This window comes from Patella vulgata, chromosome 5 (genome assembly GCF_932274485.2).
Source record: "Patella vulgata chromosome 5, xgPatVulg1.2, whole genome shotgun sequence".
Taxonomy (NCBI): domain Eukaryota; kingdom Metazoa; phylum Mollusca; class Gastropoda; family Patellidae; genus Patella; species Patella vulgata.
Window position 1 is genome coordinate 46,870,360 of NC_065883.2, and position 23,509 is coordinate 46,893,868.

General features: G+C 35.7%; 1 protein-coding gene and 1 pseudogene across 4 annotated transcripts in view; one reads left to right on the top strand and one right to left on the bottom strand.

The window, feature by feature from the left end:
* Window positions 1-23,509, top strand: part of LOC126821183 (uncharacterized) — a 115,221-nt gene that overhangs the window by 19,637 nt on the left and 72,075 nt on the right. For all 4 annotated transcript variants that reach the window (XM_056101397.1, XM_050549586.2, XM_050549587.2 and 1 more), the window contains exons 2-3: window positions 19,857-20,067; window positions 23,158-23,200. The gene's annotated coding sequence lies outside the window, so the exon portion shown is untranslated. The remainder of the gene's footprint in view (window positions 1-19,856; window positions 20,068-23,157; window positions 23,201-23,509) is intronic.
* LOC126821472 (uncharacterized) lies at window positions 10,082-22,280 on the bottom strand (annotated as a pseudogene).

Here is a 23,509-nt window from a genome sequence, read left to right on the forward strand (position 1 = left end):
TTTTATTACATGGAAAGTGAAATGGAATCAGATTTTTTATGATTTACTGCCAGGCATAACGTAGAGCATGATAATGTCGAAGAAATCAGCTATTTATATTTTTGGGGGACGTTATGATGCGAAGCAGCCAAAATCAAGCGTGTCGGCCGCCATATCTTGGATACGTTTCCAGACAGACGATACCACAAAACTTACAGATAATAATTCTAGAGTTTGGAAAGTTAAATTGAATCAAAACTTTTAGGATTTAATACAAGCTACATAGAGGAATATTACATTGCCGAAAATTTCAACTATATATTTTTATTTTCGATGCAATGAAGCAAAGAAGACGACAATTCCCACCATATATCCAACAAAGGCAGAAATGTCACATGCCGATAGCGATGAAGTGACGGTCATTTGGGGCGATATTTCTTTCTAAAAGTTACATATTTATATTTACTTTGAACACTGTTCTTTTTTTTTAAAAAAATATCTTAGGAGATACATGTTCATGTTTATTATGACAGAGAAAAGTCATAATTTTAGTGGAACTGACTTTTCAATATACCGGTAATTGTTAGTTTGTACAATTGAATTTTATATCATTGGAAAGAACACGACAATCTGTACATTTTTGTATAAAACATATTTTTTTTTAGTTATTTGCAATTTTGTAGAGAGTTTTAGGATTAACAATAATCCACTAATTCGCTTAGGGATATGGGCCCTGCTGATTTAATAAGCTTAGGGGTAGCTGGCTAATCTTTTAATTGGCCCCAAATCCCCCTAGGCTAATTCGAGGGTCGGCTCTAAACAAATATGGCATCGTAACCTATAGGTTACCATTTCAAATTTGATGCAGATTAGCGTAACCTATTTTGAGGTTACCATATAAGAGGCTTATTTCATACCCTGCAAAGCCCGAAAATTTGTCCAAAATCAAAACAATTGCCGATCACTTTTGACGCTTATCAACCATATACTGAACTGTAAATGTTCAGGCTTTCTATAATACCGTAAAAAAACGAATTTCATCCACAAATCAGTGAGAAAATCACGATTTTGTATTTCGTTTTTTAACCCCGAACTTTTCCAGAAATCTTCGTAGAAAAGTAACGAACCGAAGGTCGCTTATGTCAATGAGAACACACAAATCTATCAATCTTGTTTATATTTAAAATAGGTCCCATTCTCATGATAATCATTTTTCCGGCGATTATTTGATTTATTGCGATAACCCCAAAAATGCCCTAATATACTGGGGATGGCGATTATCTCATTTTGAGCCGATACTATATCATAATTAAAAAAATAATCGTGATCATGCAGCATCCTCGGGCTGTCGCTGCAACCTTACTTGAAAATAAAAATCAAATTTTGCATATTGTTTATTTATTATAATTTTATTATATGTTATTACATGTTATCAATATAAAGGTATAAAAATTGTTATAACGTCATTTTTACATCATTTAATTCACTCACTGGGGGCATGACGTCAAAACATATCCACTTCCTAAAGGGTTAAATGCCCCTAATTACCTATAAAAGAATAAATATGCGTCAACCCTTGTCGATCGCTCAGACAATCAGCTGCTGTGGGCGTATGTTGTGTTGCCTGGCAACCTATCTTTCATTTTGACGATTTGGGCCATTTCGGTACAGAGCTAGCTGTAATAGCTTCGTTTCATTTCTAACTTTTTAAACCATGAGCGTGGCAAGATAACCTCATTACAACATTTTGGGCATTACTTTTATTTAGTGGTTTTAACCTTCGTTTACATGGCGCTCTATTTACTTTAGGAAATAAATATTTGCTAGCTCTAAATACGCAGGACTATTTGAGAACGGAAAATAAACGAAACAAACTTTTTATTGGTAGTCTTTATTTTCCAGACCCTTTTCAATAATCATAGTATCTTATTTAATTATTCTGTAGCGAGACTAAAATTTAATTACACTCCTTCAAAATCTACAGTACAAAGAATATCATGTGAGCTCCTCGGTATATCTTTAAAACATGTTTCGGAAACCTTAAAGTCGGCGAAAAATGCCACCCTTTATACAGACGAAACTACAAAATTTGGCTCTAAATTTGGCACATATGCAATAACCGCTGACTCGACACGTACGCCACTTTTTCTTGGTCCTTGTGAAATGGCTATAACATCTGAGCAAACTACATTAACGACATTAACCGAAATTTTGGCAGATCTCGACAAAATTGCTGGACCATTTAGTAAATCCGTTATTTTCAAAATTAAAAATACCATGTCAGGCAGAGCCAACACCGAAAAGCTTTTTAATTCTTTATTTACACAATACAGAGGCAGTATTTGCGCTAAATTAGTAGAAAACTGGTCAGATTTATCAGATTCAGAGCGAAAAATTCGTATGAATATTAATCATTTCTTTTGTGATTTTCATTTATTAACTGCTTTGGCAGATAAAAGTATTCTGGAATTGAAAAAATTTGAAGAATTGTGGTTTAAAACGTTCTCGGCCCAAACGTTTAAAACTGCTACATCATTTTCGCCAAACGAATTGGGGTGTGTTCTATTGGTTCGAACCATCTGTAAGGCCTTAAATCATGGTGGGGACGAAAAGTCTGGTTGTTATTTTCCTTTCAAGTTATATTTAAATTCCTTAGGGATTTCAAAATTACCGCTAACGCCATTTCATGGTAACCGGTTTAATATCATTTTTCACAATGCCGCAATTGTAACTTATATGGCCAACCATATTAATACTTTTCTTGGTGATTTGGGGCAGAAAATTGATTGACCCAAAGCATTTCATTAGATATTAAAATTCCTGTATTCCTTATGGAATGCTTGGCTTTTGGGTTTGTAGCATTATAAACCGTTAATATTAAGACATTTGAAGGCGTGGTTATATTGTTAAAACAACTAAGCGTTTGCGCATTCACACACATGTCAAATTCAATCGTCTCATAGAGTGTATTCCGTTCCTTCGCAGCAAAGAAATAAACGATGTTTTCCGACTGCGATAAAGTAATTTTGTTTCAGGGGCATGCGTAACAGTTTTACGGCGACCAAGGGACATAACTCTTATTCTCACTAAGAGTTATCTGTCTTGATTATTGAAGCCGGGTAGATTCTGAAGAAATTAATCCCGAAATAGTGTCTGTTGTACAAAAAATTGACTATGAACCACTCTATGAAAGATGGTTACCTGTGTCGGCCATAACATTTGGGCACTTGTGAGTAAAAAATAGGTTACGTGCCCTTGTTTTGAAATTAGTCTCGCTTAGCCAGTCTACCGACCATTCTGTAGACGTCTGACAGACCAGGATAATCAAGACTACTTTTTTACGAAACATAACACAAAGCTGGAACAAGAAATTGAATTTAGAAACATACACGTTAGGAAATCAACAATTGTTTTAAGAACCTTGTAAAAGTAAAATGAAACTACTGCTAGTATCATGTTCTTGCTTCACGGAAGTGTTTCAGAGATATTATTTGTACTAAACCAAAAGATGTCACTCCTAATGGTACAGTTAATGATAAAGCAATTTTAAAAATAAAACAACGTAATTTCTAAAGCTGCTGTAATAACCAAAAAGCTAAATATTACTGCTATTCAGAATCGTCAACCAAAGATTTTTTACGGCTGTAATAGTTGATAGATGTGTAGAGAATTGCACTTGCGATGGATTTTTATAATCTCATAGACTCTAGTGCTGAGAAATCACTTCGAGACAAGCCACTGATGCGTGCACATTCGCCATGTTGAGTCAAACTTTCTGTAGAGAAAATTTTCACTTCACGGGTCACCCTATTAGTATTAATTTTGTCTGTATTAGGACTCCTATATTGAGCTTTATTTTATTTTTATACGCCAACATTTTCATGTGGACGTATATTGTCGTCGCCCCTCTCCGTCCGTCCACAATTTTTTTGTGGACACTCTACAGGTCACAATTCTTATCCGATTTTGACGAAACTTGAAATATAGGTTTTTATTTTATGATCAGTATTGGAATACCGCGTTTTATCAGTGAAATAAAAGTGTTATTCCACTGGCCAGCAGTAGTCCATGTTGTTTTTACCTAAAATGATTGTAAAATCATAAAATAAATAGAACATTTGTCGTTTTGTCGTGAATAACATATTTTATTTCATCTCTAAGCAGGAAAATGTTTATATTTTCACGATGAAATAAAATATGTTATTCCTTCTAAAACGACAAATATCCTCTATATCTCCATAAGATCTCGGTTGCTTTCGATGTTGGCATGTATCGGATCGAAACTTCATGGATTATGGCCCCTGATTGTACAAAAATCACGTTTTTAGCTTGTGGACCCTATAGAGGTCACAATTTTTATACGCCCACATAGAAATGTGGACGTATATTGCCGTCGCCCCCGTCCGTCCTTCCTCCACAATTTCTTGTGAAGGCTTTAACGCCGCAAGTTATCATCCAGTTAAAAAATAAACACAAAGTTATATGGATAACAATTACTATATTTCTATTAAAGCTACGTTTCAACAATGATTCTCTTGTCGTTTTCAAGCACAATACTGATACAGATAGAAGGAATGAGATATATATACTATGTACAATCACAACATTCAATGAAAACATAATTAGGAAAACAGTGACCCTTGTTCTTATAATGAAACCATATAGATTGACAAAAGCATTTAATTGTAATGTACACTAGGTAGAAACCACTTATTGATATAAGGTTATTGCCTTGATGTATTTTAATTACCATAACAATAGATAAAAGGCGAGGCCATTTTATTAACTCTAGTAATTATAATACTAACCGTGAAACTGTATGCTAATATTTATGTGTTTATAGGTTACAGAAAAAACTAATGAATATCTTATTGTTTGTTTTTATAAATTATAAGTACTATAATAATTATGTGCTGCATATAATGTAACAATACATTAAACTAAACTGCTAAACTGAGTAAAAGATACTAAGAATTTATGTGAAAGTAAAGTCTATGTTAATTATTAATTTAGTCTGTTTTAATTAATTCATCATAGGCTCTGGGGATATATAAACCACTGTCTCTGTTAAGTTCTGGTTGATGTCTCTTTATTTGTACTCCCTCCATTAATTTTCTAGTTTTCTTTTGATTGATGTTGATATTAAGGGTATTTACAGCTGACCAGTTCACTCTGTGGCGGGGGTTGTTTTTCAGGTGTTCTGATACAGCTGATTCATTGGTGGTGCCTTTAGACTGGTGCTCTTTGAGACGGATATCTAATGGACGCTTACTTTCACCTATGTAAAATTTCTTGCAGGAGCAGGTAATCTGGTAAACACTTCCCTTTGGTTGCAGAGGTATTGTTGGTCGGCATTTACCATTTGCGCTGAGGATATCTTTTATTGTAGAACCAGTGTAGAAGCTGGTGTCTATTCCCGCTGGCTTAAGGAGCCTCCGGATTTGGTAGGATAGCTTGTTGTGGAATGGTATAGAGATGCGAATTTGTGAATCTTGTTTAGTCTTAGCTAGTTTAGGTTCATTGCTGGTAGCGGTGTTGATGACTTTCTTGACTAACTGTTCAGGATATTGGTTGAGGTTGCAGAATGTATGTTTTATATGTTCTAGTTCTTTATTGAGGAGTTCAGGATTGCAGATTTTCTTGGCTCTGTGGGTGAGGGTTGAAATGATAGCTGCTTTGACTTTGATGGGATGGTTAGATTGATAATGTATGTATTGATCGGTGTGTGTGGGCTTCCGATATACACTTGTTTGGATGGTACCGCCATTTCTATTCACAAGGACATCTAGGAAGGGGATGGTTCCACAGTTTTCTTTCTCCATCGTAAATTTGATTCTAGGGTGCTGGTTGTTTAGGTGTTGTAGAAGGCAGTTAGGGTCATCTTCTTCTTTCAGCATTACAAACGTATCGTCGACCTTTCTATAATAGCATATAGGAGTTATTGGTGAGGACTGTAGAGCTTTTTCTTCCAGGGAGGTCATATAAACTTCGGTTAGTAGTGGAGATAGGGGGCTCCCCATCGGTAGGCCATGTATCTGTTGGTATAAATCATCACCCCATGTGAAGTAGGTGGTGTTGACACAGTCTGTTACTAATTTTATTATACTGTCTGTGGTGAGATGAGTATTTAAAGGTGATTGAAGTTTGTCTAGGCGGTGGCGGAGAACTTCTATAGCTTCAGATCTGGGGACATTTGTGAATAGGTCAACAACATCATATGAAACTATTTTACCTGGGTTTTGTATATTTTTGATTTCGTCACAAAATTCTGATGAGTCACGGATGAAGGATTTTGCGGACTTGCCTAGAGATGATAGGAGTTTTGAGAGGTGTTGGGCTGTGTTGTAGTGGACGGAATCTCGTGAGCAGACTAGTAAGCGAGCTTTAATGGGATCTTTATGAATTTTAATGGTGGCTCTAGCATAAGGTGGACGGGGATGGTTAGGTCGCAGTTGATAAAAAAGATTGTTGTCTATTTGTTTCTTTTCTTTAAGTTCGTTTAGAGTTTTGGTATGTTCTTTACTTATTGTGCTTGTTGGGTCTTTCCTTATTCTGCGATATGTGGTAGTATCGTTCAATAAGTTAGACACTGTTAACTGGTAATCATCTTTATCCATAATGACCGTTGCTTTACCTTTATCTGCTTGGACAATTGTAATGTTTTTATCTTCTTTTAATTCCTTTAAGGCTTCCCTTTCTAGTCTGCTGATGTTGTTAGGTTGTGGAGTGGATTTCGCTATGAGTTCGGCTATTTGGTGTCTTATGTAGTCTATCTTCCCACCTGGAGCTAATTGCCGGAGGCCCTTTTCTATATTTACTATGTACTCATCATGATTCCTTGGTTTAGATGTTGGTGCGTACTTTAGACCCCTAGAGAGTAGGTTGATCTGTTCATCTGTGAGTGGATGGTTGCTGAGGTTGACGACGGTTTTGGAGAGGAATTCATCTCTAGCATTGGAGCTAGTTCTGGTAGTGGTCTTCTTGGTCTTCTGGGCTTTAAGTGACTTGTATTTCTTTGTTTGTCTAGTTTTGATTTCATCATCTATTTTTAGGTTGGATTTTGTCTGTATATTTCGGAGGGAACTGTAATCTTCATTTGATATGGTGTCTTGTAATTTTTGACGTTCTATCTCTGATTTTGCAAATATGCGGTGTTTTTCATTTCGGTAATGTTGTATTCTTTCTCGTATTAAACATTTACTAGCCTTAAGTAGAATCCTGTAAGCTGATAATGATTTAACCGGCGAATTCAGGACTAATCCTTTAGGTACTAAGTCACTGTCCCTGCATCTCATTAGAAATGTTAAACTGTTACACACTTGTTTTAAAATGGTTATATGTTGTTTGCATTAGTGAGATGAAGAAGCCTATTTAATTTCAATAATTTCCGTTTATTATGTCTAGAGTTATGGCCCTTGTTTCACTTTGTTGAACCTTGTGAACGCTCTAGTGCCAAAAGTTAACATCTGATCTTTGTAAAATTTATATGCAACATTTAAATTAGGGAAACGAAGAAGCCTTTTGAATTTCAGCAATTTCCGTTTATTACTTCTAGAGTTATGGCCCTTGTTTCACTTTGTTTAACCTTGTGGACGTTCTAACGCCAAAAGTTATCATCCATAAGTTATCATCCGATCTTTGTGAAATTTATATGCATTATTTAAATTAGTTAAAACGAAGAAGCCTATTGAATTTCAGCAATTTCCGTCAAATTTCAACAATTTCTGTAGATTACTTCCAGAGTTGAAACCCTTGTTTCAGTTTGTAGAACCTTGTGAACCCTCAAGCGGCAAGAATTATAATCTGATATGTATGGAACTGTCTTGTAAAGGCCCCCAATTACCCACAAAATAATAAATATGTGACAACCCTTGTCTACTGCTCGGACGATTTAGCTGCTGTGGGCGTATGTTTCATTGCTTGGCAACCTATCTTTATCCGATTTTGTTGAAACTTGAAATGTAAGTTTATAACCCAAAGATCTCGGTTCCTTTCGATATTCGTGCATATGGGACCGTAAATTCCTGAATTATGGCCCCTGATTGTATGAAAAATCATGTTTTTAGCTTGTTGTTCCTCTAGAGGTCACAATTTTTATCCGATTTAAAAAAACGTTTGAATATATCACCATTACACACAAAGGATGGTTGTGTTCGAATTTCGTAAAAATCAGACCAAAACTGACTGACAAAATGGCCATCCCTCGTACTCAAATAGCGGAAAAATATGATATATCAAGATTGTGGACGCTCTAGAAGTCACAATTTTCCTCTGATTTTGATGAAATGTAAGTTTATAACGCAAAGATCTTGGTTGCTTTCGATATTTGCGCATATCGGATTGTAACTTCCTGAATTATGGCCCCTGATTGTACGAAAAATTACTTTTTATACGCCCACACTAAATTGTGGTCGTATATTGTTGTCGCCCCCGGCCGGCCAGCGGTGGACGCTCCAGAGGCTAAAATTAATATCCGATTGACTTTAAATTTATACACAGTGTTTGAAGCCATGAGATGAAGAATCATATTGATTTTCAACAATTTCGGATATTTACTACCAAAGTTATGGCCCTTGATCACTTTGAAAAATCTTGTGACACTCTAGAGGCTAAAGTTATCATCTGATTGACTTCAGATTTATACACAGAGTATTAGGTATTGAGACGACCAAGTATATTGATTTTCAATGAATCTTTATGACTTGAAATCCATGATGTTAAAAGTTTCGTATACTAAACGTAAGCATGGGGCAAAACTTTATTAAAACCAAATAAATTCTAATGTTTTTCTGATAATTACTTAATGAGTTGTTACTCTTAATCAGATTTTAAAGTATTATAAATGTTTCATTACTGAAAAAAGTAAAAATATGCGACAACTCTTGTTGACAGCGCGGCCGATATAGCTGCTGTGGGCATATGTTTCGTTGCCTGGCAACCTATCTTCGGTTAGCTTGTTCTCTATCCATCTCTTGCAAAGTGTTCGCGTATCCTGCCTGGCAGCCGCTGGTTCGACTAGTTGCTCTCCCAGGGGTGAGGATTAATTCAGCATCCATAACCACGTTAGCTAGAATAAGGATGACTCCGTCTCAACAAGCTGCATATTAATAGAAAATTATACCAAAACATTTATACAAGAAATAATAGGGGATATGTTAGTACTTCTTATTATCAGAGTGATAAGTGCATGAGAATGGGGAGTGGTGAAGTACATACATATAGCTGAAAGTGTCAGGGAATTGCGGATGCTGCCAAAGTTCACATCTCTCCGCTTGGATGGGAAACAATTACCTGCTCTAGCTCTAACAGATAAAAATGAAAAGGTAGAAAGAGTGGCAGTTCCAGTTGGTGACCAGAATGAAGACAAACTTTTGGGGATTCCACCGTATTTACCTGGTACCGATCAGCACGTTGGCACGATTCTTTCTAACCTTACGTATGAATTACTTGAAAACTGTCAATGTGCTGATAATGTTGTAAGTATGGTCTTTGACAAGATGTCAGCGAACACTGGGCATCTTCTTAGCTCAGCATCCAGGACATACTCAACAGACCATTACTCTGTTGTGGGTGCTTACATCATGTACATGTAGGTGAAGTAATGGCAGGCCTCAAAATGTTTTTAAAAAAAAGCTACCTGTCGCAAGCGACGGGTAATTTTTCTTCATACCTGTCGCTTCATTAACTAACCGGTCACTCTTTCTTATCAAAGACCAGTCACATCACACATATATCCAGATATGTAGGTACACACTCTTAAATTGTTTAGGTCTTTATGTAAACGTAATATGAAACCTTTTTATTTCTTCGACATCGGAAAGCAAAAAAAAATTTTGAAAGTCGGCGAATCTGCTTTGGCTCAGTGACTCGAAAATTCGTACAATTCTATCATCCGTATCCAAATGAATTTCGCCAAGTATCATGGTACCAAACTTGCATGCTAAATTGAATACTTCGCCGTAGAATTCAGCTTTTATAATATCTGTAATAAATTGAATATCAAAACACGAATCACTCATGTGCATGGCACTGTATTTACATGTACTGCATGTGGAGGACAAGTAACACTCCCTGGAATTCCTTTCTCACATCCTGTCTATATTTATGCTACAAATTAAGTACAAATTATATTTATTTATAAAATATTTTGCCGACTTAATTATTTTATTTTGTCAAATTGTATTATAAAATATTCATAGACTTTATTTATGGAAACTGCTTTAAATTTTTTGAATGATTAAATACATCAGGCAACGAGCCGTGCACATTTCCTTCCAGCCTCCACTATTATTTACTTTGGTGTAGTTACGGTAGAATTATTTCAGATGACTTGGGGGTGCGTTTTAATTTATTTGAAATTCATTGTTATAAGACTGGCTACTTGAACTTACAAACTGTGTGAGTAACTGTAGCCTATGCCAGAGTGAAATGTAACCCGTGAAAATGGCGGCTTTTCCCGGTATTTCCGTGCTTAATTCTTGCATTTAGAAACGAATAATTAAATGTGAGTACAGGACGTGGATGTGAGTATTGTGGCCTTAAGTTAATTTACTGAACATCAAGTAAAATTTAGTCCACCTAGTTTTACTTGCTACATGTACCCGTCAAACATAAAAATCGCCTGTCGGAGACAAGTAGATAGACGAACATTTCGAGCCATGTGATGGTGATGCATATATTTTAAGATCTCTAAATGCACTGAAACGCCATCTATGGTGTCTAGTTGGGGAAATGATTCCACTATCACTGTTGAATTAACAGTGACGAATTAACAATTAATGATAAAGAACTTATATCTAAAAAGTTGAAGAGCATCAAACCAAATTTTTCTGTTGAAAGCGTTGTGAATTGCTTTGGAACTGGCTATGGGAAGCCTGTTTTTCCGAGCGCTGTCACCAAGTCTTCCAAACTTAGTTATTTGGCGACTGTAGACTCCTGGTTCCTATTCAGTGTATTGGAACTAAACGATGACTTTCTGTCTCGTGGTCCTGATTCATGGCCTGACAATGATGCGTACCAAATTTCTTGTTCTAATAATAAGTGTAGTAAATGATGCAGCTGAGAGGGGTGTGAAACTTTGTATTGAATACATGTCTAGTACTAAAGATGAAGAGCATTATCAAAATGTGGTCCATGCGGTAGAGAAAAACAGGAAGGATAGACTGAACTTGCGAAAGTCTTTGCCATAATTATGTGCATTACTATAATGTTTTAACAACTGATAAATGGTGTAGTCACGTATACAAGCGTTTTCCTCTGACATTTCCTTCACTAGTCGTTAAAACTGAGTCAATGTCTGATTTATAATGATTTTAAGAAATACTGAGGAACTGTCAATTTTGCTAGAATATCGTTGCTAATTCTCAACTTTAAAAAGTTATTATAAAGAGTTTTATATACTACATGTATGTAAATAATTTGACTTAGTAATGTTTCATGTCAAATTTTCGTCAAAATTTCGAATTTTAAAGTGAACCGTTGCCCCCCTAACATGCTTTGATTCTTTTCTTTTTTTTACATGTTTAGTGTACTTTTATAGTGGAACACCCTTGGCAATCTACAAGAAAATCGGTTGATAATTTAAAAATCATGGGGCAACGTATGCATCGCACCACAGGCCTTTATATAGAAAACCCACCCCGCATGTGCAAGAACAACCCCTAGATTAATAATGTCGTAAACGGGCTATTCAATTCTGGCACAAAGGGGGAACAGCTCACGTTTACAACACCGATTATGATGTCACTCAGATGTGACTGAAAAGCACTTATTTGGAGTACCGTATTAAAGTCTCTTGGGTAGCATTTTATGTATATTTACACAAAATATTTAAAAAAAAAAATTTTCTGTCATTTTCTGTCCGTCTCTGAGAATGCCTGATTGTTTGATTGACAGGCGTTAATTCCACCTACATAATCTCGATTATCAAGTAACGTTTTCAATGGCTGTGGTACCGTTAGCATATTCGGTTTGAGACGGGGTTGCAATTCAATCCTATCACATTTATTTTTATTAAAAATAAGACTTTTAATATATAGTAGATAAGAAGCAAAAGTTTGAAAGGAACAAACCAAATCAATGAGGCATAATTATAGCTGACTTATTGTTAGCCTGCGTGTACTCCTGTACTGTAACTGGTAGGCCTACGTAACTCCCGAAGCAGACAAATAAGAAACAGTGATCCAATGGGGATGCAATTCAACCGGGGTGATGTTAGTTGCGATGTTTATCAATTCCCATAATTTTTCTGTAAACACAAGTGACAAAAGAGCGTATAATACCGACATCCAAATTCTCATTTTAACCACAACTAAACATAATATCAAGGCCGTATATATCGAACTTTCAATCAAATTGACTGACATGCGGCCTCACTTCGTACACTCTATCATTTAGCCTCGATCTAAAACTCCTGGGAGAATGACATCAACGTAATGGTTAATCTCCGCTTACGACGCCATTTAAAAATTTAATCAATCAATGAAATCCTGTTTAAATCCAAGCCGAATCCAAGCCGTCCGTGGGTCTACAGAGTTGATTTTGTGCTTGTTGTGTAAATAAAGATCTAATTTATAATTTCTATGACATCTGAAACCGAAATAAAGACTTGCAATTATCAGATTTAGCTCTTGCATAATGTATGTTTAAAATATTGCCCCGAAACCCAAAAGAATTTCCATTTGTTGTAGGCAGTAAAAACGATTGCACAGTGTATAAAGTGCTAAATACTTTTAGTATAATGATCAATAGAAATGAAGTTATTTGATGCAAAAAAAAACCCTCTTGGATTCTCCTGTTTTTTCGTTGCTGCTCTCCTGTTTTATAATACCTGGGGGTTGACACTTCTGGGATGGGGGAGAGTGATCTAAATGATGCATGTTTTAGCATAAACTAATCATTAAGCAAGAGAACATAGGCTTACTGTGAGTAATTTACAAAGGATGTTTATGAACCCCTTGTGAACGACAATTTCAACAATTTCTGTTAATTACTTGTAGGGTTATGGCCCTTATTTCACGTTGTTGAATCTTATGGACACTTTGCTCTCATTACCTACAATAGAATAAATATGTCGACTGCTCAGACAATTTAGCTGCCATGGGCGTATGGTTCATTGCCTGGCAACCTATCTTTAATGTTATAAGTAGAAAAAATTTGCATTTATATCAAAAGGATTATGATAAACAGCCTTAAAATCTCTAAATCTTTGTGGACCCTTTTGTGGCCTAAAAGTTATTTTTCTATTGATTTCAAATTGATAGATGGTGTTTACATGTATGGTCAAAGACCAATAAAATTTGAATTAATTCTGTACTATTTGCTTGATAAAGGCATACACCCGGTGTCATTTAGGATAAGTATTAAAGATGGGGGGTGGATGGTCGAATGGTTAGCGCATGCGTGTTGTATCATAATGTCTGTTATTGAGTCAACTGGCATAGTTTCCTCCCATGGCTAAAGATGCCTATGAGCAAGCAAATTACTGAAATAAAATTGAACCATATGTTAGTCCTGAAATGACCTTGTTTGTATCGAATGGATGTTAAATCCCATTTCTCTCTCTCCCTAAAGCTAGATTCGTCAATACTTCAAATCTAAAATTATATAGTGAATACCCCAGCAATAGGCTAATATCATTGTCTTTTAAATAATATATTGATGTCAGTCAATTAGATGACATGTTTTCTATATGTTTGCTGACTTTTAAGAGGTGATATTCGATACCTGGTTGTGGTTCATAAAAAAAAATTATACTACTTAATAGGTTGAGACTCTTCATCAGTTTCTTGTGTCTTGTAATGGCTTCCATTATCAAGTGTTTCCGCTAGCTTCAAAAAATAGGTTAAAAATACCGGTCCACTCGTAATTTTACCAGTCTGATGAAAACAAAATTTGACCTCTAATCAATCTTGTCAATGTATTCAAATAATTTAAACACTTCATTGAAACATATTGTGAAAATAAGCCAGGCGGACCCCATCATGGATTGTATTGTGAATCTCAAGAATCGCACGTCTTTGACACTCTAAATATGAATTCCAGGTAGATATTATAATAAATAGATCATACTTTTGATGGTTTCACAGACTAGTTGTTAGTTCAATTTAAATCGTCATTGAATATAATCCACCGATAGAACACCGAATATCCCGAGAAACAGTCATTGATAAAAATATATTTTTCCGACAAAATCTCCAATGCCGAATACCGATGACACATGACATCGCTGGAATTAGGTCAATGATTGAATCAGCGACATTAGCTTTAGTTTTAAATACTGTTTAACATAATGATCTTTATACGCCCACATTTTCATGTGGACGTATATTGTCGTCGCCCCTGTCCGTCCGTCCACAATTTTTTGTGAACAGTCTACAGGTCATAATTTTTATCCGATTTCAATGAAACTTGAAATATAGGTTTATCACCCTCAGATCTCGGTTCATTTCGATATTGGCATGTATCGGACTGTAACTTCATGGATTATGGCCCCTGATTGTACGAAAAATCACGTTTTTAGCTTGTGAACACTGTAGAGGTCACAATTTTTAGGGCCATACTATATACCAGAAAACACAGGAAAACACCGTAAAACACCATTTTATACTGAATACCGGAAAACACCGAAAAAACACTAAATACCGGAAAACATCCTAAATACCGGAAAACACCCTAAATAGGTAACCCGGAGCCTGGTCCTCTGTGTGCGGTTTTGGACCAAGTGAGTGCCGATGAAGGAAGGTCAAGGTCATTATGATGTTCGTTTTACAAATAGCCCCCCCCCCCCCCAAAAAAAATAAAAAAATTTATGATTTTTTTTTCTCCAAAATTTTGTTGATGCCTAATATGTTTTGAATGTTTTAAAAGATGCAATCAGTCTACCTCCATCATTGACCATATTTTATTTTGTATTTTAATTTTAGTTTTCAGTAAATTTTAGTAGATTTCAGTATTTCAGTAGATTAAACACAGCGATCTGAGGGCCCTGTTATATGCCGGTTGCGCCGGTCTCCTGATTCTTACCAGTAACGCTGGCATCAGGGTGGTACGAATTAGTGGAAGGCACGATTAGGCCAACTCCTCCCTAGGTAACAAAAAATCGCATCATAAAACAGCAAGTATCATCAAAAGCGAGTTAATAAATCTCTGAATAGTTCGAGTTGAAGTTCCAGGTTTAACCGCTATGTGTCCTAATCACCAAACGAAATGGATGCCACGCAATTCTCGGACAGGCTGTAATCTGAAAAGTGTCTATCCTTTCCAAGAGCTATCCATCTCGTTGGAAGGGCTAAAAATCTACTTGTTTCTGAGCTTACTTTCATTCCAGGGTCAATATAATCACTTGAACCATAATAATATTCAACATATTCCATCATATTCCGAGGGCCGCACACAGGATTTTTTTCTGGATTACTTTTCAAGCTTTTTTCCCCCAACTCGTTGACCAGTTTTCCTTGAGAAAACCCCAACTTTCGCCCAATTGTCCATGAGAAAACTACATATTCTATCTTACTGCATTGACGGGAAGTGGTAAGCTCGACGTCTGTGAAAAGGGTTGACCGATAAATTTTCAAGGAAGCAATTGTTGTTTTTGTTTGTGAAATAGAGGACTCTAGCCGATGAGGCGACTTTCCCCCCGAGAACCTCAGGCAACCAATTTGTTTTATGTACTACTATCGTAATAAATCATTACTTTGTTAACCACTTCCTGGTGGCTGATCGAAGACTTACACCGAGAAAATGTTTTTTCCGACAATCGATATTCGAGATGTCTTCTGTTGCACAAATTATGCTGCACTGTGTAAGAACTTGCATCCTTTGATCTGAAGATTGTAGATGGAAAAGTATCATTTGCACTATTTCAAAGTAAACCTGCATTTTCGTATATCATCCCGTAATTTGTGATTAATGACAATGACTGTGAAAATAATATGGGTTGAGGAATGGAAGATCTATGTTCGTCACGTGACTGGACAATTCCACCCCCCGTCCCACCATGACGATGTTCCCTCTTGGAGCGGCGCGGCGCTGTGCACTCTCTAAAAAAAATCTCGGGCACAGTTTACTCTTCTAAGTTTTCCGGTAGCTATTTAGTATTTCGGAGTTTGGTCCTCGTGTGTGGTTTTGGACCAGGTGAGCGCTGATGAAATAAGTTCATTAACATACAAGCGAGCGATCGCCTACAGTCAAAGAAAAATTTCTTTTCAGATTTTTTTTAACAATTTCTTCTCCCAAATTTCTCGCAAAAAAGATTTTCCAGTATTTTTCTCTGTAAAATTATTTTCTACGGAATATTTTTTTTGTAAAACCAATTTTTTTTTTCTTTGGGGACAGAATTTTTTTTTCGTCAAAACAATTTGGGAGAAAAAAAATTGAATTTTTTTTTGTGGGGGGGCTATTTGTAAAACGAACATCGTAATGACCTTGACCTTCCTTCATCGGCGCTCACTTGGTCCAAAACCGCACAGAGAGGACCAGGCTCCGGGTTACTTATTTAGGGTGTTTTCCGGTATTTAGGATGTTTTCCGGTATTTAGTGTTTTTCCGGTGTTTTCCAGTATTCAGTATAAAATGGTGTTTTCCAGTTGTTTTCCGGTGTTTTCCGGTATATAGTATTGACGCAATTTTTATCCGATTTGGTTTAAACTTGAAATGTATGCTTATAACCCAAAGATCTAGGTTCCTTTTGATATTAGCGCATATCGGAACATAACTTCCTGAATTATGGCCCCTGATTGTACGAAAAATTGCGTTTTTATCCGATTTGGTTTAAACTTGAAATGTATGCTTATAACCCAAAGATCTCGGTTCCTTTTGATATTAGCGCATATCGGAACATAACTTCCTGAATTATGGCCCCTGATCGTACGAAAAATTGCGTTTTTAGCTTGTGGACCCTATAGAGGTCATAATTTTTATCCGATTTAAAAAAACGTATTATTATATCATCATTACACCCTAAGGATTGTGAAAATCAGCCTAAAATTGACGGACAAAATGGCCGCCGTTCGTTCTCAGATAGCGTAAAAATACGGTATATCAAGTTTGTGGACCCTATAGAGGTCGCAATTTTTATCCGATTTTGTTGAAACTTGAAATGTAAGTTTATAACACAAAGATCTCAGTTCCTTTCGATATCCGCGCATATCGAATTGGAATTTCCTGAATTATGTCCCTTGATTGTAGGAAAAATCACTTTCTTGTTAGCTTGTTCTCTATCTATCTCTCGAAAATGTAGGCGTATCCTGCCTGGCAGCCGCTGGTTTAGCTTGTGGACACTATAGAGGTCATAATTTTCATCCGATTTAAAAAAACATATTATTATATCACCGTTGCACCCTAAGGACGGCTGAGTTCCAATTTCGTGAAAATCGACCCAAAACTTTCAGACAAAATGGCGCCCTTAGTTCTCAAATAGCGTAAAAATATGGTATATCAAGGTTGTGGACCCTATAGAGGTCACAATTTTAATACTATTTTGATGAAACTTGAAATGTAAGTTTATAACCCCAAGATCTCGGTTCCTTTCGATATTTGCGCATATCGAATTGTAATTTCCTGAATTGTGGCCCTTGATTGTAGGAAAAATCACTTTCTTTTTTAGCTTGTTCTCTATCCATCTCTCGAAAATGTGGGCGTATCCTGCCTGGCAGCCGCTGGTTTACTTTATACACAAGCTGACAGAAGCTTTTTATATGCCCACATTGAAATGTGGACGTATATTGCTGTCCGTTAGTCGGTCCGTCCGTTGTCCACAATTTCTTGTGAACGCTTTATCGCCGCAAGTTATCATCCAGTTGTTTTAAAATTGATATATGTTGTTTACATTAGTGAGATGAAGAAGCCTATTTAATTTCAATGATTTCTGTTTATTATGTCTAGAGTTATGGCCCCTGTTTCACTTTGTTGAACCTTGTGAACGCTCTAATGCCAAAAGTTAACATACGATTTTTGTGAAATTTATATGCAATATTTAAGTTAGTGAAACGAAGAAGCCTGTTGAATTTCAACAATTTCTGTTTATTACATCTCGAGTTATTGCCCTTGTTTCACTTTATTGAACCTTGTGAACACTCTAATAACAACAGTTTTCATCTAAGAAAGTCAAAACATAATTATTTCTATGTCTTTTGCTCAATAGGTTATCAAAACTCACTATTATACGACCATGGGTATTATTTCCCACCCTCAAAAATCATTGACACAGGAAATAATAACACAATTACGTCCCTTGTTTTCCTATTGCCTCCATGCATTAGCTACCTTCAAACGTTGGAATTTGAAGTTGAAAATGATATTTTTGCCAATTTCTCAGCTGGCAATAGTGACTTATAGGATTATTCTTTAACAAGGTAGGACGGTTTATAGATACCATCTATTTTAAGGCTTTATATTAATAAATTTTAAAAATACAACTTAAAAAATATGAAATTGCAGCTTTAAATTAGTGAAATGAAGAAGCCCATTAAATTTCAGCAATTTCCATTAATTATGCCGTGAGTTATGGCCCTTGTTTCACTTTGTTGTTATCATTCGATCTTTCTGAAATTTATATGCATTATTTAGATTAGTGAAACGAAGAAGCCTATTGTATTTCAGCAATTTCTGTTTACTACATCTAGAGTTATGGCCCTTGTTTCACTTTACTGCACCTTGTGAACGCTGTTAACGCCAAAAGTTATCACCCAATCTTTGTGAAATTTATATGCATGATTTAAATTAGTGAAACGAAGAAGCCTATTGAATTTCAGCATTTACCCTTTATTATGTCTAGAGTTATGGCCCTTGTTTCACTTTATTGATCCTTGTGAAGAAGCCTATTGAATTTCAGAAATTTCCGTTTATTACGTCTAGATTTATGACCCTTGTTTCACTTTATTGATCCATGTGAACGCTCTAATAACAACAGTTTTCATCCGATCTGTTTGAAATTGATATGCATCATTTAAATTAGTGAAATGTAGAAGCCCATTGAATTTCAGCAATTTCCGTTAATTACGCCGTGAGTAATGGCCCTTGTTTCACTTTGTTGTTCCTTGTGAACGTTCGAACGACAAAAGTTATCCGATCTGTATGAAATTCATATGCATTATTTGAATTAGTAAAATGAAAAAGCCTGTTGAATTTCAACAATTTCAGTAGATTACTTCCAGAGTTGAGACCCTTGTTTCAGTTTGTAGAACCTTGTAAACCCTCAAACAACAAAATTTATAATCTGATCTGTATGGAACTGTCTTGTAAAGGCCCCCAATTACCTACAAAGGAATAAATATGCGACAACCCTTGTCGACCGCTCGGACGATGTAGCTGCTGTGGGCGAATGCTTTGTTGCCTGGCAATCTATCTTTTTTATAAATGTTATCGTTATTATTGAAGGCTATGACATAGCGAAACAAAATTTTATTTTAAAGCAATTTCAATTATGGTTGTCACATGATCATTGTGTCGTTTGTTTATCATCGTCGAATGAATTAAAACTAAAAGGTGACAGACAAAAACTACGGTGCTGTGATAAACGATTACGCAGAGACGTATATTAAATTTTGCAGACTTAAACCTGTCTTTCCTCTGCTGGTACACTACTCACAGGAACTAAATGTACCAAAGATATAACGATATTTCTTTTGCGTGTGATACATGTATCACGAAAGAACATGCAGACATTGAGCAGCATTCTGCCGAAATATTAAATTTGGTCAACATCCAAATTTTCCATTCAGATAGGCTACTGTGGGCATGTGGCTGTCTTTAGATTTATATGGATGTATATGTTGCTTACATTAGTGAGACAAAGAAGTGTATCGAATTTCTCTGCAATGATATTACATGTATACCGTCTAGAGATTTTGTCTTGTGGCAATCTTCAATTTTTTTTAGACAGATATGCCTAAGAAGTCATGAAAAGTTGGAAAATTGTTGCTGGACTTTTGTGCATTTGGGTTGCAGTTATGATGTATATGAGTATGTCTGTCATGCAAACTGGTGAAGCTAACCAGCTTACAGAGTATAAGCTAAAACAAGCTTTAGATGAAATGGACAGATTGAAATCCCAGAATGAAGAACTACAGAAATTGGCTGTAGATTTAAAGTAAGATGTTTGATTTCAAATAGACTTCATTACTGGTTTCTTTGCACAATGAATAGTGTCTAGCAGGGATGTAATACAAAATATGGGGTGTACTGTGTGATTGATTAAATATCTGGGGAAGCTTATCACTTTAACATTGGTATCGTTTAATCTAGCGTAAATAGCACTAATTTCTGTCCTGTGTTCAAATATTCATAACTATTGTTGAATTTCGGCTAATAGTGTTCATTTTGTACTTGTATCCAATTTAAATCTCACTGTTTAATTTTGATTACCAAGCGTCTAATTAACTAGTGTTTAGTTTGTCAACACATGTTTACTTATAAGCGTCCCGCCTAATTCTCACGACTGTTCAATAATTAGTTTGACCGTTCAATTTCTCGAGCCATGATTAAAATCAAGCAAGGTGTCCAATTATGCAAGGTGTTCAATTTTGTTGTCAAAACATCTAATTTCACGTGCTATGTTCAGATATTACGATGTGTTTAGTTGTGGGTCATCATTCAGTTTTGTCGCCGAATGTCTATTTTGCCGCACGATGTTGAAATAAGTGTTAGTTTTAGTACTGACCTGTTGCGATACGGTGAAATATTATTTTTTAGGATTCATACGACCGCAGGTATCTGTAATGCGGGAGCAGGTCGTTTCATCCCATGACCGGTTCACCCCGGGCTGTTTCATCCCAAAGTGACCCCGGGCTGTTTCATCGCGTCATATCGGGTCGTTTCATCCCACAAATCAATAAACAGGTTTTACGTATTTTTAATATGTTATTCATACATTTATGACAATAACAACATGTCATGGCACTTTTAGTAATACTATTTGTATCATTTCATACATAAATCATTTCATACATAAATCATTTCATACATAAATCATTTCATACATAAATCATACATAAATCAATTACTTTGAGTTCATTAAATTATCTATGTACGGCTTTTATAAATAAATGTATTTACGGCTTTTATAAATAAATATATTTGTTAAATTACTTTAATTTCATTAAATTATTTCTTGAATAAATGTATTTGTTAAATTATTTTATAAAGAAATGTATATGTTAAATTAAATTATTTCATAAATAAATGTATTCGTTAAACTATTTCATTAAATTATCTATTATCATTTGTACATAAATTTCAGTAAATTAACTATTTATGGCCACATAGTTACCCGCTAGTTTTAAAAAGGCACTTGTTGTGATGGATCGATCAGTGTATTGCCCCCAGGCTTCAAATATCTTAGAGTTTATTTTACAATATGTTTTTCTACAATTTCTAAAATTCACACCTTCTTCAACCATTGTCCACTGCATGTCTATCAATTCTCCCTCTTCCTTTAAAATTGGTACTAAAATATAAAAACTTAGACCCGCTCCAACACACCTTGAATTAAGACGCCTGTGCCATCCTGAAATACATTAATCTCATATTAAAGAATGTCAACATTGTATAAGAATATTCAATTAAACTACTAATTACTATTGAATGTAAATAATATTGAATGTAAATACTATTGAATGTAACTTACCTTCACAATCATTATTTGTTCGGAAAGCCATCATGAAGATGCTGATGTTATTTAAAGAATAGACAGAGGACTCAAACCAGGTTTGTCGGATATACGAAACGAGTTCCCGTAAAGGGTCCGTGTTTGCCATCAGACACAACTTGTCGAAGGCAGCTCGCATGTGGTCGGCGGGTAGAAAAAGGTAGCGCCATCAAACTACGGACGTGGTCTTCCTTTCGTAGTAAGTACCCGCCAAACCAACACCCTGAACCTTCCTCCAAACGCATTGTTTCCAATGAAAAACACAGCCCTTTAACTTCATCCCGGGGAACACTTTTCTGATAGCTGACCAGCAACCTGGTTCAAAGTCCATCATGCCATATTCTACTGCAGGTTAATATCTTTCTTTTATATGTAATAGTACCTACAATAGTCTTCGGACGTCCTTCTTGTCATCAGGACGAAACATAGCGGCACCTGCTTCATACTGTCCCCTTTTTTCAAAAGACCATGTATGGACCACAACTGGGAAAACGGCTTTTTAACTACTTTAAAAGTCCCATCCATGAACCATCTTTTACACGTTTTACACGTTTTCGGATCATATTTATAGTTAGATAACGCTTTAAATCAAAGTAATTAATTTTAATTGTTCATTTATCTGGCTTCTTACATAAATGTGTAAATACAACTCAACTCTCGCGTCATGTTTTTATTACTAATCCATAACAATTAATTGCATGTTTATTTAATAATAAACAATAAAGTACATGTTTATTTAACAACAAGTAAGTGTTTAACAGTTTATTCGACAATAAGTACAACTCAGTTAATTAACTGCTATTATAATAACAAGGGGGATGAAACAGCCCGGGGTGAAACAGCCCGATAGAAAATTAGATTGAGATGAAACAGCCCGGGGTGAACCGGTTATGGGATGAACTGACTCGCATCCTGTAATGCCTGCTATAATCCGGGGATTATTTTTCAAGATCTCTACCGTGAAACAGATGTTGGACTTTTAATGTCGACGGGACGGTTTCGAAGCAAAGCTTTCTTGAGATGCACATACCGTTTCGTCCACAATCATAAAACGTTTATTTATATATCCATTTAAAACAGTATTTCCCACACTGACAACACATCCATGAATGATAAATCTCACGCATCTGATTTACGTGAGTACATGTCGACTCCCTACCCTGATTAAATCCTTTTTTTTTTATATGTCTTCCCAATTAAGACTAACAGCATGGGTATTGCACCAATCATATATTACATAATATGGGATCTACAGAAAGCATTTTGGGTTGAAGGGCAATAAATACAGAAGGCTTGTAGAATTAATACACATGTCAGAAGCTAACAATATGTCTTTTGTAGGCACGTCACTATTTCAACAGTCAGCCGGAATCAAAAAACGTTACGTCATAGCAGCGCGTATTACAAGAGGCATTGGGGTGATGCTATTTTCAATTTATCATAAATCTTGTGGTTTTTTTTTAAATCTCGCGATGTTTCGTTCTACGTGATAAAATTTTTAATGGCGGTTAAGCCGGGAATTTTTTTTTTCAGATCCGTGAATTATTTTGGATTTTAGCGGTTTCCGAACTTGAAGGTAAGTTTCAATATAATTATTTTTATTCTTAAAATGCACACACATCATTGAACATGGTCTGCACACCTCATGTTATGTCTTTTTTACTTGTATCCCAATTTTCATGGTTGTAAACTGATACGCAGATTGTTGATATAAGGGCCTCTGTCCAGGTGGTCCGCCTTGGCGGACGTGATTTTTTTCAATTTTCACCATTGCAAAAACTGCTATGCGGAGTGTTCTATTGTTGTTATTTACTCATATTAGTATATTATAACCATCGATATATATGTTTTTAAACATACTGATATGTTTTTGGGGTATATTGTG